The sequence below is a fragment of the Mus pahari genome, chromosome 1 (genome assembly GCF_900095145.1).
Source record: "Mus pahari chromosome 1, PAHARI_EIJ_v1.1, whole genome shotgun sequence".
Classification (NCBI taxonomy): Eukaryota; Metazoa; Chordata; class Mammalia; order Rodentia; family Muridae; genus Mus; species Mus pahari.
The window spans coordinates 157,514,367-157,533,525 of record NC_034590.1 but is presented as its reverse complement, the minus strand read 5'-3'; the positions used below and the strand labels follow the sequence as shown (position 1 = coordinate 157,533,525).

Genomic DNA, 19,159 nt, shown 5'->3' with positions numbered 1-19,159 from the left:
TTTTGTTTTGTTTTTTGAAACAGGGTCTCACTATATAGACTTGGCTGGCCTGGATCTCATATTTAGACCAGGCTGGCCTTGAACTTACAGAGATCCACCTGTCTCTGCCTCCCAAGTGCTGGGATCAAAAGGGTGGCCATCAAGTCCAGCAACTTTTTCTATTTTTTATTTTTTGCAAGTCAGATTTCAACCCTCTCTGAACACTTCCTCTAGCTATGATCACTATATTTGTTGCAAATTGTGGGAAAGTCTTTTATGTTGTTTTTCAGTGCAAGTGACTGAGCCCAGGGTTGCAAGCCTAACAGGCAAGTGCTCTACCAAAGGAGACACACCCTAATTCAAAAACACATTCTTAATTCTTTTTTTTTTAAGATTTATTTACTTATTATATATAAGTCCACTGTAGCTGTCTTCAGACACCCCAGAAGAGGGATTCTGATCACATTACAGATGGTCGTGAGCCACAATATAGTTGCTGGGACTTGAACTCAGGTCCTCTGGAAGAGCAGACAGTGCTCTTAACCACTGAGCCATCTCTTCACATTCTTAATTCTTAAGCACAAAAACTAAAACCTTAAAACACTGGGTCCCAAAGAACAGCCAGCCCAGTTACTTCAGGAAAGATGTTGCCAAGAGAACAAAACTGGAAAGATCTTTATTATCAAAATCTAGTCAGGTCTCAAAAGCTTTTGAAGTTATGATAATACTTTTTTAAAAAACAGGGCTGGGACATAACTCTGGGGTAGAGTGTGTGTCTATTGTCTCAGGGTTCTGTTTCTGTAACCAAGGCAACTCTTATAAAGGAAAACACTTAATTTTGGCTAGTTTATAGTTTCATAAGTTTCGTCCATTATCATCATGGTGGGAAGCATGGCAGCATCCAGGCAGACATGAGCCAAGAGTTCTACATCTTGAGCCAAACAGAAGGGGACTGTGTGCTACACTAGGTGTAGCCTGAGCATAGGAGACCTCAAAGCCCACCCCCACAGTGACAAACTTCCTCCAAAACCACACTTCCTCCAACGAGACCTTGCTTTCTAATAGCGCTGTTCCCTATGGACCAAGCACTCAAACCCATGAGTCTATGGGAGCCACACCTATTCAAACCACCACAATCAGCATACTTAAAACAAGAAGTATTGGCAAAAATATAGAGGAATTGGAATCCTTCTGTACTTCTGAGAACGTAAAGGAAAATCATTTGGCAAACACAGAATTGCCACAGGACCTAGCCATTCCATTCCTAAATACATACCCAAAGAACTGAAAACAGGTACTAAAACACACATATGCATACATTCTTAGCAACACTACTCATACATTTTGTGATTTGAGGCAAAGGCTCCCATAGCCCAGGTTGGCCTTGAATTTGCTATTATAGCAAAGGATGACTTTGAACTTCTGACCCTCCTCCCTTCTCCTCCCAGGCATTAGGATTATAGGGGTGTACCAGTGTTTTAATGTGGTGCTGAGAATGGAAACAAGGCTTCAATGCATGCTAGGCAAGCACTCTACCAACTAAGCTCTGCCCCCAGTCAAAGAATTTTTAAATGCAAAAATGATTTATAATTCATGAAATTCTATTCAATTGTAATATATAATCTCTCATAGATTTAGTTTTTTTATGCAGAGTGTTGCTCGGTAGACAGCCTTCTAAGCAGCTCAGATAACAAAGAGCTTGAAGAGTTAAGGTCTGTGGTAGAGTCTAGCGCCCAGAAACACCCCAGCTGTTTCCTGCCAGCTGCTGCTTCATGTCTGACTTTCAATAGAGTTCATTTTCTTTGTATGGTTATTTTTGCTTCTCAACCTGCCTGGTTTAAGGAAAGAATGGTTACTTTTTAAAAGAGACTTTAAGCAGGTAAGGGTTTGTATAACTGTAAAAAAAAATGAAATTTAAGTCATGGATGTGGCTATTTATTGGGTCTATTTCCTAACTTTTGAAATAGATCTGATTTTTACACCCAACTTCAACTGTAGGAAGAGACAGAATTCAGCAAGTGTATCCAACCCCTGCCAACTCCTCTTCTGCCCTCAAAAGGAAGAAGAAGAAGAAGAAGAAGAAGAAGAAGAAGAAGAAGAAGAAGAAGAAGAAGAAGAAGAAGAAGAAGAAGAAGAAGAAGAAGAAGAAGAAGAAANGAAGAAGAAGAAGAAGAAGAAGAAGAAGAAGAAGAAGAAGAAGAAGAAGAAGAAGAAGAAGAAGAAGAAGAAGAAGAAGAAGAAGAAGAAGAAAGCAACAGTCCCAGAAGTACAGGAAATTGTTTCTCAGAGGAAAGACAACACTTCCTTTCCCAGAACAATCCATCTCCCACACTGACATCCTGCTCCTACTATATTTACCCAACCCAAATGTGCCCGTGATAGACCTCCAGCTGCACTCCTGCCTGCCACATGGTCCTGTCACTCAGCTGGAGCTCTCAAAGGGGAATTCGTCCAGAGGACAGAGCCTAGAAATCACTACACACTAATCCATGCTTCCTCTATTGCTAGCCCTCAGAGTAAAGTGAGACAAAATACGGACAGTATTACTACTCCCTGTTTATTTTGGAAGTGACTGGGGAGACAAGAGGAACTTCATTTTATGTAGTCGCTAATTTTGACTGCTCTCATAGTAGCTAGTGAGGGAGCATGAACAATGAAAAGACTGAAAAGGAAAGTTAAAAATAACCTTGTTGATGCTAGCCAGCCAAGACACATCACTTAATATTTTCTTCCACCTTAACCCACTAGGATCAGTCTGTCAAGTCACCGTATTATAGAGGGATCTCTTCAGTTCTGAGTAGGCAGATCCAATGAATAACGCATGGGAATGTTTCATGCGCCCCACTTCATCCTACCTTATAACACACTCACTGAAAGGGAAAACCCAAACTAGACCTGACTCCTGCTTCCTAGTTCAGGGCTCTGTATTCTCAGTGCTTCTCTCCCACTGCAGGTCTCTTATCCCAAGTTCTTCGCTTTTGCTTCTATCTGTTCTTCCTTAGTATCTGCATCTCTATCTGCTTTCTTTCCTTATCTCTTTCTCTTTGCTTTTAAATGGACAAGGTTTTCTTAACAAAGTATAACCAATACCAGGTAAGGTTTACGAAAGTCACGCTCATATCTGTAGCCTTTTGTTGATAGCAGAGATACTCAAAAGCAATCCTGTGTTTCTTTTCTAAGATGTCCAGTTAAGTATATTAATGAGATCCGTAAAGGTAATATAAGAAAGTACAGGGTAAATGTAGGCAAAATGGAAGGAAAGGTGGCAGAAAAAGAGAATAGGAAGGCCGGGCAGTGGTGACACATGCCTTTAATCCCAGCACTTGGGACGCAAAGGCAGGCAGATTTCTGACTTCGAGGCCAGCCTGGTCTACAGAGTGAGTTCCAGGACAGCCAGGGCTATACAGAGAAACCCTGTCTCAGAAAGAAAAAAAAAAAAAAAAAAGGAAAAGAGAATAGAAAATGATTTTCTAATCATTTCTCTTCAAGTTCAAGGGACAGAGGTTTCCAAACCTTATAGATTTTTAAAAGCTTATGGACAATTTCTCAATGAACTCAACTAAACCCTTTTAAATGTTCTTTTTGGGGGAGTGGCTTTTTTTTTTTTTTTTTGAAACAGGGTTTCTTTGTGTGTAGCCCTAGCTGTTTTAGAAAAGGCTCTGTAGACAAGGCTGGCCTTAAATTCAGAAGTCTGCCCACTTCTAGAAGCCTCCCAAATGCTGGGATTAAAATACACCACCACTGCCTGCTTAAACCACTTCTTTATTTAATTTTATGTTTGTATGTGCACCATATGTGCACAGTTCCCATAAAAGTCTTAAGATTGGAACCTGTCACATGGGTGCTGAGAGCCAAACCCAGGTCCTCTACAAGAGCAGAAGGCACCCTTTACCAATGGGTCATCTTTTCACCCCACCCCACATACTTTTAAATGGTCTGACTCCATTGCTGGTGGGATTGCAAGCTTGTACAACCACTCTGGAAATCAGTCTGGCAGTTCCTCAGAAAATTGGACATAGTACTACCGGAGGACCCAACAATACCTCTTCTGGGCATATACCCAGAAGATCTTCCAAATGGTAATAAGGATACATGCTCCACTATGTTCATAGCAGCTTTATTTATAATAGCCAGAAGCTGGAAAGAACCCAGATGTCCCTCAATAGAGGAATGGATACAGAAACTGTGGTACATTTACACAATGGGGTACTACTCAGCTATTAAAAACAATGAATTTATGAAATTCTTGGGTAAATGGATGTATCTGGAGGATATCATCCTTAGTGAGGTAACCCAATCACAAAAGAAGTCACTAGATATGTACTCACTGATAAGCAGATATTAGCCCAGAAACTTAGAATACCCAAGATACATTATACAAAACACAAGAAAACCAAGAAGGATGACCATTTGTGGATACTTCATTCCTCCTTAGAATAAGGAACAAAATACTCATGAAAGGATACAGGTACAGAGACAAAATTTAGAGCTAAGATGAAAGGATGGACTATCCAGAGACTACCCCATCCGCGAATCCATCCCATCATCAGCCACCAAACCCAGATACTAATGCACATGCCAGCAAGATTCTGCTGAAGGGACCCTGATATAGCGGCCTCTTGTGAGGCTATGCCAGTGCCTGGCAAACACCGAAGTGGATGCTCACAGCCAGCTATTGGATGGAACACAGGGTCCCCAATGGAGGAGCTAGAGAAGTACCCAAGGAGCTGAAGGGGGCTGCAACCCTGTAGGTGGAACATTGTGGACGTTGTACATCGTGGTGCGCACTAGGCTCCGCACCACGATGTACANCNTNNNCNNGCANACTTTATATGACCCAGCACAAGGGAAGGCCTGGGCCAAGTAGTGGGAGTGGGTGGGGAGGGGAGCAGGGGCAGGGGGGTGGTATAGGGAACTTTCGGGATAGCATTTGAAATGAAAATAAAGAAAATAATAATAAAAAAAAATTTTTTAAAAAGTAGAAATAGGAGGATGAATTTATAGCCAATTCCACTTCTTATAAAAGACAGGGGGCCTGAGGGTATGCATCTCAGTAGTAGACACTTGTATGCTTTTAGCTTGGGTTAAAAGGTTTAATCCACTACCACCAAAAATAGATAGATAGATAGACTGACAGACAGACAGAAGATAGAAAAAGAAAAGATTCATATGGCTATCATTCTGACCTAAAAAACAAGTATTTGTGCTTTTGGTTGAGTGGAGAAAAAATTGCCACTGGGTGATGCTAGCATAATTCTAGGAAATGATCAAGATCCCACCCAGTCAAGCCTCACTGAGACAAATCTTTTTCTAAATATATTTATGTTTTTATGTATGGGTGTTCTGCCTGCATGAATGTCTGTGCACCATGTGTGTAAAGTGCCTGTAGAGGCCAGAAGAAGGTGTGTGATCCCCTATGACTAAAGTGGTTGTGAGGGAATCAAAGCTTGGTCCTCTGGACAAGCAGGCAGTGTTCTTAGTCACTGGGGCCATCTCCCTAGACTCAAGACAAATCTTGTTGGAAAGGTCAAAACTATGTTTCTTTTGTTTTCTGAGACAAAGTCTCAAGTAACTAGGCTAGCCTCAAACATATTATATAGCTGGTGGCAGCCTCATCTAACCCACTTCCCACTGCTAGGATTATACACTACATTTTTTAATATTTTGGGGACTAAACATCAACTCAGTGTAGCACTGTATATTTAGCAGTGGATTACTGAAAAGTCACCAATTTGGTAAAGTGCTTCATTGGCAAATAGCTTTGTTCTACCTATCAAAGAAAAAGAGGGGAGAATGTCCCATCTTCCCAATTATTCAGTCATCATCTAGAGGTTGTTAGCATAAAACTGTGGTGTTGTGCAGCTCTTAGCCTGTGGTTTATTGTCAACATATCAGTTCACAGAAAAACCTCTGCATTTCTAAGACCTTTGCGAGTTATATATATCTAATGGCAAAAGGTGCAAAGCCAGGCTTCCCTCAGGAAGCGTCCGTGCTTCTGATTGACACATCACAGGAAGGCGCACTCTATAAGGAGCTCTCTCCTGGAGACCAGCTTCAGAGCGTTGTGGTCAGTGTGAATACTTGTTTAACAGATGTTCTGAGCAATAGTTTAACATTGGGCTTATTTTCATCAGCTCTTCTATTTTCTCTGGTGAAGTCTTACTTTTATGATTTAAATTTGTCATCTACCTTTACTCTGCCTGCTTCTAATATTGTCTTATCATTTGTTTAAAAACAAACAAACAACAACAAAACATTTTGTAAGGTTCTGCCCAGTGTTTTAAAAGAGCTATAAAACCTTGCTGCTCAGTCATTAACTTATTTTCTTCAAAAAAGAACAGCATCACAGCTGAGTATGGTGGTGCACTATGATAATCCCAGCACTCAGAAGACTAAGGCAGGAGGATCATGAGTTCAAAACCAGCCTGAACAGCACAGTAAGTTTCCCAAAAGAGCAAACAAAAAACTAAAGGGGCTAAGGATTTGGTTCAAATGGCAAAGTGCTTGCTGATCATGCTGATCCTGGGTTCAATCCCAGCAACACATAAAGCAGGCTTTGCGGTACATGCCTGGAACCCAACACCCAGAAACAGGAGGAACAGAAATCTAAGGTCATCCTCAACTATCAAGTAAGTTTGAGGCTAGTCTTGACTATATTAGACCCTCTCCCCTGCCCAAACCTCCCCCAAAAGGAAAAAAGACTACTCAAAATTCACTTATATAAACGGCTTATTGGTTCTAAGTAGCAAGTAGTACCAATATAATAAAGAATTCATGCAATACTTAGATGATTAAAACTAGTATCACGGGCTGGAGAGATGGCTCAGCGGTTAAGAGCACTGACTATTCTTCCAGAGGTCCTGAGTTCAAATTCCAGCAACCACATGGTGGCTCACAACCATCTGTAATGGGATCTGATGCCCTCTTCTGGTGTGGCTGAAAACAGCTACATTGCACTTATATAAATGTAATAAAATAAATCTTAAAAAAAAAACTAGTATCACTTATAAATGGCAACTGTGAATATGACAACATAAAAGCATCACTGTATTAGCAGTGATATGTAGATTCATGCCAAATACACATAATCTGAATCTAATTATGAATAAACATTAAAAAATGAGAAATATCAAAAGAGAAAGTGAGAGGGAAGAACAAATAGAGTAGATGGACAATAGATCTATGAACCTTATCTGTGATTATAGGAAATATCAATGTCATAGCTGGTGTAGTGGCACAGGTATGTAATCCCAAACACTTGGGAAACAGAGGCAAGAGAATCTCTCTCAGTCTGAGGCCAGCCTGCCCACTGTTTAAAAAGCCGCCCCTGGGATCCTGGATAGTAAAAGAAGCATCTGCTCTGCCTAAGCAGACCAGTAAGAAGTGTCCTCCATAGCGTCTGTATGGTTCCTGTTCTAAGTTCCTGCCCTCATTTCCCTCAGTGATGGACCCTTTTCTCCTTTTGGTTGCAGCGTTTTAGCATAACCATAGAAATGTAACTAACACATACATCGGGACCAAGAGAGGAGCACTGCATGACAGAACTGAACATGTTGGTTTGGGGTGATTATGGAGGAGTTTAGAACTTTGAGCTAGAAAAGCCACTGAATGAGTGTTCGGAGCTTAATGAGATGTTGGTGGAAACAAATAAAGTCTGCAGACAATGGAGCCTGGCTTGTGAAATTTTAATGGAAACTTTCACAGGTCCTTAAAGGCTATTTGAGAAACTGATATTTTGAATTAAGAATCTGTTGTTCTGGTTATCTGAGGCTGTGACTAACAAGAGATCAAAACAACTAAAGTGAAATCTTTGTTTTGCTGGGACAATTGATAATGGTCATCTGGAATCAGCTGTGATTAAGAAGAGACCAGTATTCTTGATGCAAACTTTTCTGGAAAGTGTCTCTTCAGGGTCAGTGTACAGCTGGAAGCTGTACTTGGTAAGAGATTCCCAGGTGGCTCTGCTTTTGAAGATTGAAGGGATGGTGGAGAGTAGCTGAGACTTAACACTGTGAATGGGCAGGCTCAGCTGAAGTCAAAGTAGCAGGGATGAAGTGGTCACGGAGGAGAGACAGGGCTTGGCAGCTCGTGGCAGGGTCAAAGTCCCTGAAGAGAGCTCAGAAGAAGCTTCTAGTGAAGGCTCAGCAGAGTTGCATCGTTTTGAAGATGCCAGTACCACAGAAGGAACACCAGGGACAGCAGCAATTGTGGAGTAGAACCATCCTTAGCCTAGGAGACAAGCTCTATGTGCTGTGGATGACAGAGCTAGAGAAGCAGACTTAACCAAGATTCTGTGGAGCCCAGAGGATCTTGACTGGGTCAAGACATCAAGCACTGAACTTTGCACACTGTTGAATTTGAAGTTTTGCTTTGATTTCAATGTAGTTGTATCCTGGTTCTTAAGTCTTGGAATAAGAAAACATGTAACTTATTTTTTATTTTACAGGAGCCCACAGTTGAGAAACAGTGAACTTTCAGAGTCTCTCTGAAAACAGGGGAGTTTTAGGGAGATGTTGGATATTTTATTTATCATCATCATCACCATTATTATTGGACATGGTTTCTCTATATAGTCCTGGCTGTCCTGAACTCACTCTGTATACCAGACTGACTCCAAATTCAGAGATCCCTCAAGTGCTGGGATTAAGGTGTGCTCCACTACCTCCAGGTATTTTTGGATATTTTAGAGAGACTGAAATTTTAAAGTGAATTTTTAAAGACTGTGGGATTTTTAAAAGTTGGAATGTTTTTTATTAGATTTTTCTTTATTTACAATAATTTCAAGTGTTATCCCCTTTCCTGGTTTCCCCTCCAAAAACCCCCTATCCCCTCTCCCTACCCCTGCTCACCCACCCAGTTGTAATGTTTTATATTGTGATATTAATATAAACATGGCATCTTAGGAACAAGGAAGGAAGGAGAAGTTAATAGTGATGTGTTTGTTTGTGGGTCAAACTGACAAGTGGTCAATTGTCCTGGTTGCTTTCTGTCAAGTGGGTAGAAGAAGTCAATTGAGAGAAAATGCCTCCATAGGATTTCCTGGGAGCAAATCTGTGTGGCACTTTCTTTATTAATATTGATATGGGAAGGCCCAGCCCACTGTGGGCAATGCTACCCCTAGGCATGTGACCCTGAGGAAGCCACCAGGAGCAAGCCAATAGGGACATTCTTTCATGGTCTCTGCTTCAGCTCCTGCCTCCAGGTTCCTGCCTTATTCTTGCAATGATGAATGCGAGCTGAGAGTTGCAAGATGAAATAACCCTTTTCTTCCCTAATTAGCTTTTGGTCACAGAGCTTTATCACAGCAACAGAAACCTTAATTTAGACAAACATTAATGGTAAATTACTGAACCATTAAACTTCTTAGTCTTTTTGATCATTTTACTTAGATTAAGTGAAATATCTTTGTTCTTGGGAAACATACACTGAAGTGTCAAGGTGCATATGATTAATTTCTCAAATAATTTAGAAAAATAACTGTATAGTGAGAAAGAAGACAATAAAATCAACTAGCCAAAGGGCATATGGGAGACCTAAGTATTAATTTTACAACTTTTTTGCAAGTTTAAAATTACTGGTAGGGCATGGTGGTACAAGCCTGTTATCCCAGCATTGGAAAGGATAAGGCAGAGGACTGCTATGAGTTTAAGGCTAGCCTAAGCTACAGAGTAAGTTCTAGGCCAGCATTAGGTACTATACGTCTCAATAAACAACAAAACAAACAAAAATTTCAAAGCAAAATTCCCAAAACTGCACATTACTATCAGTTGGTCTAATAAAAATGTCTTAAAAACATCAATTAGGTAAATAGGGGTGAAATAATTTCTGGTGTAGAAACAAGCCAACTTCCTCTTTACCTCTGGTTTTTGGACATAAATATTTCCCTTATCTTCCTCAGTCCATACACAATCCAGTTTTATGTTATTACTTGAGCCTGTAGTCTACCTAGGACCCTGGTAATATCTCCCATTTCCTACATATATAACAATTCCATCAAAGCAGGCACTATTCATTTTTTTTCTTCATAGAATGTAGAAAACAGACTGAGTCTTTAAACCCTGAAAGGAAACTGATTAAGATGCTAAGCTGGTGCTCAACTGGGAGGATTAATGAGCCTTATTTGGATTCTGACAACAGAAGTCCATTTTCCCTGCAAATGTTTTCCCTACAATCTCTGTCCAGGTGAGCTGAGCCAAGGACTTTTTTTCCTAGGCAGAGGGAACTAGGATCCTTCACCAAAGTCATCAGGCCTGCTCATAAAATGTGCTTACTTAGAGTTAGTACTAACAGTGAGCCACGGATGTAGATTTACACCAGAGGAGGGTGACGGGGGGGGGGGGGGGGGAAGAGAAAAAATAGGAAGAGAAGGAGAAAGAAGAGGAGAAAGAGGAAGAAAAAGAGGAGGAGGAGGAAGAGGGGGAGAAGGAAGAAGAGGAAGAAAAGGGGGGGAGGAAGAAGGGGGGTTAGAAGAGGAAGAGGAGGAGGAGATAAATAAATAGTAGGAGGGACATCCTGACAACACTCTTTGGAATCCTTGTCCAAGAAATAATACTGCAAATCCAAAACAGTTCTGGGACCAGGGTGAATTAAACTCTCTGCCAGGCTTCTAAACTTTTTTGAGTATTATCAACAAAAATACAGCTTGACTATAACCTTTTCCTTCCTCTTTTCTTTCTTTCCTTCTTTCTTTCTTTCTTTCTTTCTTTCTTTCTTTCTCTTTCTGTTTTTTTAACTTGTGTGTGTGTGTGTGTGTGTGTGTGTGTGTATGCCACTGTGTCTAGCCTTCTACCTGAGTCCTAGGGATCCAAGCTCAGATCCTCAGACCTACATGGCAAGCACTTTATCAAATGACCATAACCCAGGCTCTGCATGAAATAAAATAATATTTGCCCTTATTAATAACATGTGATACACCAATAGCTTCTACTTTATTTTCCCACCTCTATTAATGTTACCTGCTTTATCAGAAAGCATGAAGTACTCAAAGGAGTCATGTTAATAGAACAAAGTAACTAACCAGTCTAAAGATGGTTTCACTGGTCAAACTTGAAACAACTTAAATATTAGTAATACCTGATTACTTATCAGCATTGACTAATTATTTATAAGTCAAATAAGAAAAAAACAAATTTGGCATCAATTATGGTCATTATTTCTATGAACTTTCTGTTCTGAACACTTATTAAAACCAAGAGTTAAAGGTTTACCATGCCTTTCTAGGGAAAATTTTTGGTTTATTCTCCAGTTAAAGAGAAAAGCAATTGTTCACAGAGAACGCCAAGTAGTAAATGCAAAATGAATGATAGAGTTAGAAAATCATAATTATCTATGATCTACTAAATAAATATAAATTAAAACAGTTTTCATAATAAAAAGTAATAATTAGGAGATGAGCTGGAAAAATGAGCTGCTCGGTAAAGAGCACTTGCTGCAAACCCTGACAACCTGAATTTGGTCTCTGGAGCCTGGTGAAGGTATAAAAAAAAGTATTCCACATCCACACAAAATAACAATAAAAATAATTAATTAATTAAAATTGGGTAAGAGATGTCACACACCTCATTGTTACATCATAATTCACTATGGGAAGCAATCTGAAAATACTGTTTTAGCTCTCTGTAGGACCATCATGACATCACCTCAGTTCTTCAGTGATCACCCTTCTCTGTAGCCTTTGTTTTATAACCTTTCAGGCTTGGATGGACATGTCCAAAAGTCAATTTGGTGCCAGCTTTTTTTTTAAAGATTATTTTTATTTTTATATGTATGTGCATTTTGCCTGCATAGATCCATATGTGCATCATGTGAGTGCTTGGTGCCACGGGTCTCCTGGCACTGAGTTACAGACAGTTGTGAGCGGCCGTGGGAACTGAGTGCTGGGAGGTGAGTTATAGAGCACAGGAGCAGCCACTACTCTTAACCACTGCGGCGCTTCTCCAGCCTCAGGGGCCAGTGTCCTTAAACCTGCTGTTTATTCAAAGAAAAAGAACATTCATGTGGAATGAGGTGTTTTCCAGTTTTTTTATTTTTCTGCCAATTAATTATTTAAATACAAAAATAACTAATGGAAAACACCAATATCAGGGAAATCTTATTTGTTCCTATTTTTAAAGGACTTTTCTCCATCCAAGGCCAATCCTAGATAACCCTGAAACCTCTGGGTCCTTTACCTATCCCAGCAAGTCCCCAGCTACCCTTATCCTCCATTTCTTAAGCTGCTTTCCGGGATATGGGACATGTGGAAGCAACTGCATGGGCGACTACAGAAAATCCTTCCTCCTACATGACATCTGGCTCTTCCCTCCAAACCAAATGATGATTTATTGCCCTCTGATGTACAGTCTATCAGACTACTTCCAAAATACCCACAGTTCACACTGGAGGCAATAATGTGAACTCCACAGCTGACAAGTAATGGCTCAGTAAGCATGAAACAAGGGAATGTCAGTGTACTCTGTGCACATGTGGCAGCCCTTCAGAACGCGACCTACAGTCGCAGCAGTGGCTAACAGAAGGCTGGTGTTCCAGAAGAGACTTTCCATGAGAAGCTAGCCAGAAGGCATCCAGCAGCACTTGTCCACCCAAGCCCAAAAGGTTATAAAACAGAAAAGGGTAATCACTGCCTGGTGACTTCCTGAGGCAGACGTGAGGCCATAAGAAGTCAGAGCTCCTCACCTACCACAAATGTCTAAAGTGGTCTGAGCTAAAGGGTTCTAAGTTATATTTTGCTATATATCTAACTCTCTTTTAATGGTTCTAATGAGGAGGAGAAAGGTATTCATTCTTTCCACAAACATACCCTATACCATTTCAGAAACTAAGGTAATCAGTTACTGTCCTATGAACATGAGGCAGGTAGAAAAGGGTAGGGTTAAAACAAACCTTTCATTATCTTTCCTGCTTAAAACTACACATTGATTGGATTTCAAACATTTGGCTTTCTCTAAATCCTTTTGGCATTTGCCCAGAGTTTGAGTGGGTGTAGAAGAAAGAGTTTACTACCTCCTTGTTAAAAACAAAGAGCAGCTGGCTTTCCCTCCTTTTATGCAACTGATTGCTGACACAGCAAGTTGGGCATATACCTAGGGCGACACATCAGCCCTCAAGATACAGTGCTAAAGAACAGAGAAGATGTACCCAACCCTCAAGAGACTGGAGGCCCAGGGAGTGGGGAGGTCTGGGGTCTGGGGACATCCTCATGGAGATTGAGGGGGGGAGTTATTGGTATGGAATAGTCAGGGGGTAGATTGGGATAAAGTCTGAACTGTAAAAAGAAGAAGAAGAAGAAGAAGAAGAAGAAGAAGAAGAAGAAGAAGAAGAAGAAGAAGAAGAAGAAGAAGAAGAAGAAGAAGAAGAAGAAGACGACGACGACGACGACGACGACGACGGCGGCGGCGGCAAAGGCAATAAAAGCAACCCTAAGGAGTCTTACACCTAACACTCTGAGGCCATCCTGCTACAATGCCTACAGACTATGCTTTCTTTCTTTCTTTCTTTTTTTTTTTTTTAGTTTGAGAACTAATACATTAACAATGTCCTTTATATTATTATTATTATTATTATTATTATTATTATTATTCCCCTTTATAATTAGATATAGTAAAAAAACAAAAACAAACAAACAAACAAAAAACAGGCATTCCTACCAGCCAGACTTGACTCTGTCGGCTGTGTGACTGGGTATTACCAAGAGTAAAGGTAGAGCTGTACCCCAAGAAGCAAAACTACACAGAACTCTTTCCTTCCCTTTCCCTTCCTCCTTCAGAGACAGGGTCTCACTATGAGCTCATCCTTTCCTGGACCTGTATAATCCAGGCTGGTCTCAAACTCATGATGCAGTCGCTTCAGTCTCCCTTGTTATAACAGGCATGCATCACCACACCCAGCTATCTATTCTCGAGTGTTTATTACCCCATCATGTGTATGCATGTTTGTGTCTACATGAGCTCATGATCATTGAGCCAAAGGTCCCCGCTGGGCATCTTTTATTGTTCTTCACCTTACTTTTGAGGCAGGATCTCGTACACTTTTTTTTAACAAGGTCTCATTTTGTTGCTCCATCATGATTTGAACTGCTGAGCCTCAGTAGTCCTGCCTCTACTTCGCAAACAGCTGGAAATATAGTTACTGTGCCCAGTAATCAAGCCACACTCTAACATGCTCATCAATCTTTTGTATCTGTGTGTATGTATGTAAATATATACATACATTTATATATATGATCCTATGTTTTATTATAAACCAAGAAAGTAAATAAGTGGTATAGGAAATACATACATTTGGCCAACTTTGCCCCTTCCAATATTCAGTCATTTATATAAATTTATCTGACAAACTTGGTTCTTTTAATTTCCTCTAAAAAGAAACAAAAATAGTTTTCTCTTATACCTTGAAAATTTAAAAGTTCAATTCTTGCCAGGCATAGTGATACACACCTTTAATCTCAGCACTCAGGAGACAGAGGTAGAAAGACATCTGCATTCCAGGGTAGCCTGATCTACATAGTGAATTCCACAGCCACAGCTACATGGTGAGACCCTGCCTCAAAATACAGCAAAACAAAAAGTTTATTTCAGTTCCAAGTGAAGGAAAGTCAACGGCTCACTCGTGGCTCTTCATGGGCTGTCTAATGATCTATTTCCCAAACTAGAGACAACTATAGAAAAAAATGAATATATACATTCAATCTATATAGGAAATAAATAGTGATTTAATATAATGTATTCAATCATTTTCCTGACAATTACTCCTAGGATAATCAGGCATCCTTGAGCAGCTCTTTTCTACCTAGGCAGCTATTTCTAAGAGGTCTGGGCCAGACAGGTGTTAAGTCATAGTTCCTCCCAGATTGGCTTCCAGACTCTGTTTAAATGTTCTCTGAAACCTCTGGAGGGTAGATGTACTCAAACCCCCTAGCTCAGATTCTGAATTCAAAAGCTTGAGGCAGACTGTGCCCTACAGGTGTGTTTGTCCAAGATAAATTATATTTAAATAAACTCCTAACACACTCACTTTCTCCAGGCACCTGCTTCTCCCTCTTAAACTCAAGGATGTCAGGGGTCTGCTATCCCAGTTAGCTCAGTAAAGAAATACCCTATCCCTGAGATGTACTCTACGCAATCCACCGAAGCCTTTAGAAACGTCTAAATTTTGGCTTATAACAGCTTTACATGAGAAAGCCAACTTGAAAAAACACAACCTTTATTCATTCTCCTTGACTTGTTACTCAGGAACAACAACAACAACGGCAGCAAGCTAGACATGGCAACAGAAACCTGTAACCAAGCACACTGGGAAAATAACCCTGTGCTAAATAGTAAGACCAAGTCAAAGAGTGAGAGAGAAGGAGGGAAGGTGGCCGCCAACTGTCCTCATTCACTGTCACCCTCTCCACACCTTGGAAGCATTATTATATGGAATAGATCAGAGATCTCAAGTCGTTTCAGAATGGTTTGACAGCCATTAGTCTTGTAACACCAGCGGCTACAAAAACACAACATTTGGTTCACCACACACAAACACCTTGTTTCTCATGCTCTCTCACTTATTTTATATACATATATTCATATATATACATGCATATATGATATATATATATATATATATATATATATATATATATATATATATATATATATGAGAAGTCTTCCTCAAAAAAGAAATCTTGTAAGAAATTTTTGTTAAGAATTTTAGAATATTCCTTTCTGATGAAAATCTAAGATTTTTCTAATAAAGAATCCCCTTATAGATGTAATTTACAAATTTGTGGACACACATGAACACAAACATACAGAGGAGGTGCTTGAAGACCAAGAAAAAGAACCACCTAAATGTGGATACAAATAAGCACAGCCAAACATCACAAATCATAACTGAATAAAATTCATTCCATAAAAGTATACTACATGAAGGTATTAAGACTTACAAAGACTTACCTAGTCTGGCAAAAAATTACCCAAAGATCACAAACCGTATCAGCTAGAATCACTGCTCTCAACTGTCATCTTTTTTCAGACCTAAAAGCAAGCGCAGTATCGGAAGCCCTGACACCTGACCTTTCTGTTATGGCCCATTCCATGCCACAGATCTTACCACAGGTTCTAGCTTGAACATAACTCTAGTATTTTGCCAGAGCCCCATAAGATTACTAGAATGGTAAAAGGAAATGTATTACTGGAATGTGAAGCTATGGCAGTGTTTGGGCAGATTTAAAGGTCACATAGGGGCAAAAGGGCCACTTCCACTCCCACTCCCACAGTGGCCCTTTAGCCCCTAAGCCCAGGATACCCCCAGCCCTGCAGGCAGCACAGAGTTAACTACCCACCCGTTCTAAGAAGCACAAAGGTACATCACTGCAACATGTCTAACATTTACATTGCCTCTCTCTGCTCATTAAACAGGTTTTGGTTAAATAATGAACAAACTGTATTACAGACTCCGATGAGAATTCCAAAATTATAAATCAACTGGGAAAGCCCAAAGGAGCAGACAGACAGGGAGGGGGGAGAAGGATAATATTGACTAATATAAAGGGCGCAGCTTGACAGTGGATATTCCTGCCACACCTGATCAAACATACTCTGTGGGGGGAGGGGAAAGAGAGCAAGAGAGGGGAGATGGGACAAGACAGCCTGAAATTTGCATCCGGAAAAGATTAAAAGGGATTCTTTGGGGATAGAGAAAATACATAATATATATTACTATAAATGCAAAACTGTACTAAAAGCTAACTCAAATGTCAAAGATTACAGCTTGAATAAATTTAAATATAAAAGCCATGTGCTTCCTTGAGTTAATGAGAGAGACATAAAAGGACAAAGTGGGCCAAGAGGCTGAACACAGCCTTATGCTGCCTTTGCTGGGCAATGGGTCCAAAGCTCGGCCATGACTACACTCAAAGGCTTCCCTCCAGCATTCTGAGCTCTGAGAAATGTGAATTCATTAATTTTATCGCTTACGTTTGATTTGTTTTAAATGAGCTATGAAGCTGGGCGGCACACACCCACAGTCCCCGCCCCGGAGAAAGCTAACACAAGCATCACTGGAGCCCAGAAATCCAAAGCAAGCCTGGGGAGCACAGCAAAACGCTGACTGCATTTTAAAAAACAAGTTTTGAGCTATAATTCACATACTATAAAATTTATCCTTGTAAGGTATACAATTCAGTATACAATTTCAGAGTTGTAGAACCATAAAACACTTTCTTTGCCCCTTAAAAAACCACTCACAGCCCTAGAGAGCAAACCGCTGCCTTCATTCCTTCAGAAGAACTTCCTGAAACCATCCCAGGAGCCTGTAATTACTGAGGGAACAGTTAGGTCCCCACCACTGACATTTTTTTAGTTAAAGTAAAAATATAAAAATTCTGTACTTTTAATTGTAGGGCATTTAGTCATCCCAGTTTGTGTGAATCCTGACTACAAATATTTTCTAAAGATACACATCTGTGAGAATAAGTGGTATGGACTTAACCCACTTCACTGGAGACACAGTTCTTATTTCCTTATACAGGAAATGTACGTGTGTTATATATATGCAAAAGTTTCTATGCTTACAAAAAAAAAAAAAGGAAAGTTTTTAGCCAGAACTAGTAATGTCATCACTCAAGAATTACATGTGATCATGAGCCGCTTGTTGACATGAATATTGGGAATAGAACTTGGGTTAACCACTAAATTACTGCCTATATTTGATGTTTCAAGATCATTCTTTTTAGTTTGTTTGTTTGTTTGTTTGTTTGCCACTAGGAATTGAACCCAGGATCTCGGGAATGTGAGCAAATGCACTGCCATTGAGATGTGTCTGATCCACCTGAATTTTTTTGTTTTAAGACAGGTCTCTGCTGGCCCTGAACTCATTCTATAGCCTAAACAGGTCTTAAATTGTCAATCCTCCTGCCCTAGGCCTGTACCACCATGCCTGGATTGTTTATTTGCTTGCTTGTTTAGGACAGGGCCTCATTTTATAGCCCAGACTCTCCTGGAACTCAGTATACACACAAAGTCCCTTGTACTGTGTATGCGAGGTAACAGAGGAAGGAAGCCTCAATCCTGTGTATGCTCGTTATTCTTTACTATGTGGCCCAGGCTGGCCTCGATCTCACGGCCCTCCTGTCTCAGCCTCCTGAGTACTTCGATTACAGGTGTATGCCACCAGACCCAGCTTACAGATCTAAAGCCTTTAAAGTAAAAGGTGCTCCTTTATAGTGACTTCCATCTTGGGAAAACAACTAAGAAATGTTCTCCAAACTTTCTCTTGTGTTTCTCATAAAATGAAGACATTTTTCATTTATTGTTTTTTTAATTTGTTGAAGTCTAAATACTATTCATTATGGTCTGAGATATACCACCGGCTGACAGGATTCCTAGGCTACATTACAAAACCACATTTCTAAGAAACTCCCTTTCTATCTGTATTGGGGGGGGGGGGACACAAGAGTAAAATAAGAACAATAACTAAGAACAACAAAATCACAGGAATTGATTTTTTTTCCTTTTATTACCCTCTTCTCCCACACACAGTAAAAGGCCTTTTATATACACAGTCTCCTCTAATTAAATGTACCAGGGCAATGGAAAACAAGGGAGAGAACACTAAACCAGGTATCAGCAGCCTAACTCACTCCATTCCACCTCTGAGAATGAATTAGCTAAGTCGCTTTAGGTGTATTGTTTGTCTGTCTGTCTGTCTATCTGCCTGTTTCATTTGAGATAGGTCTCTTGCAGCTTAGGCTGGCCTAAAACTAGTATGTAGCTAAAGGATGACATTGAATTTCCCAACCTCTTGACTCCTCTTAAGACGAGACCACAGGTCCATCCTGATATGGACATCCACCATACCCAGTTTGATGGGCATTAGGACTGCACCTAGGCCTTATTTGTGAGAGATGCACACTCTACAAACTGAGCTACACCCTAGCTCTTCAGTGACATCGATTTGCGTTCTTTCATAAAAGGAGACAACATTATGATTGCCTTCTTCACACACCTGGGGAAAACTTAGCAAGGATAATAAATATGGAAGTGGCTTTGAAAACTCTAAATGTGAATATTACATAAAGTTGATTTGACCAGGAAAATAAAATCAAAGGACCTGAGAACATAGAAAGACTAAAAGATTGATAAGCTTTATCCATGAGCCAAATCTGACTCGCATACTTTTTAAAAAGGAAATGATATAC

At 40.1% G+C, this 19,159-nt stretch overlaps 1 protein-coding gene across 7 annotated transcripts in view; it reads right to left on the bottom strand.

The window, feature by feature from the left end:
• The window catches only part of Gbf1 (golgi brefeldin A resistant guanine nucleotide exchange factor 1), a 138,672-nt gene that overhangs the window by 99,611 nt on the left and 19,902 nt on the right, over positions 1-19,159 (bottom strand). The gene's annotated exons all lie outside the window — the stretch shown is intronic.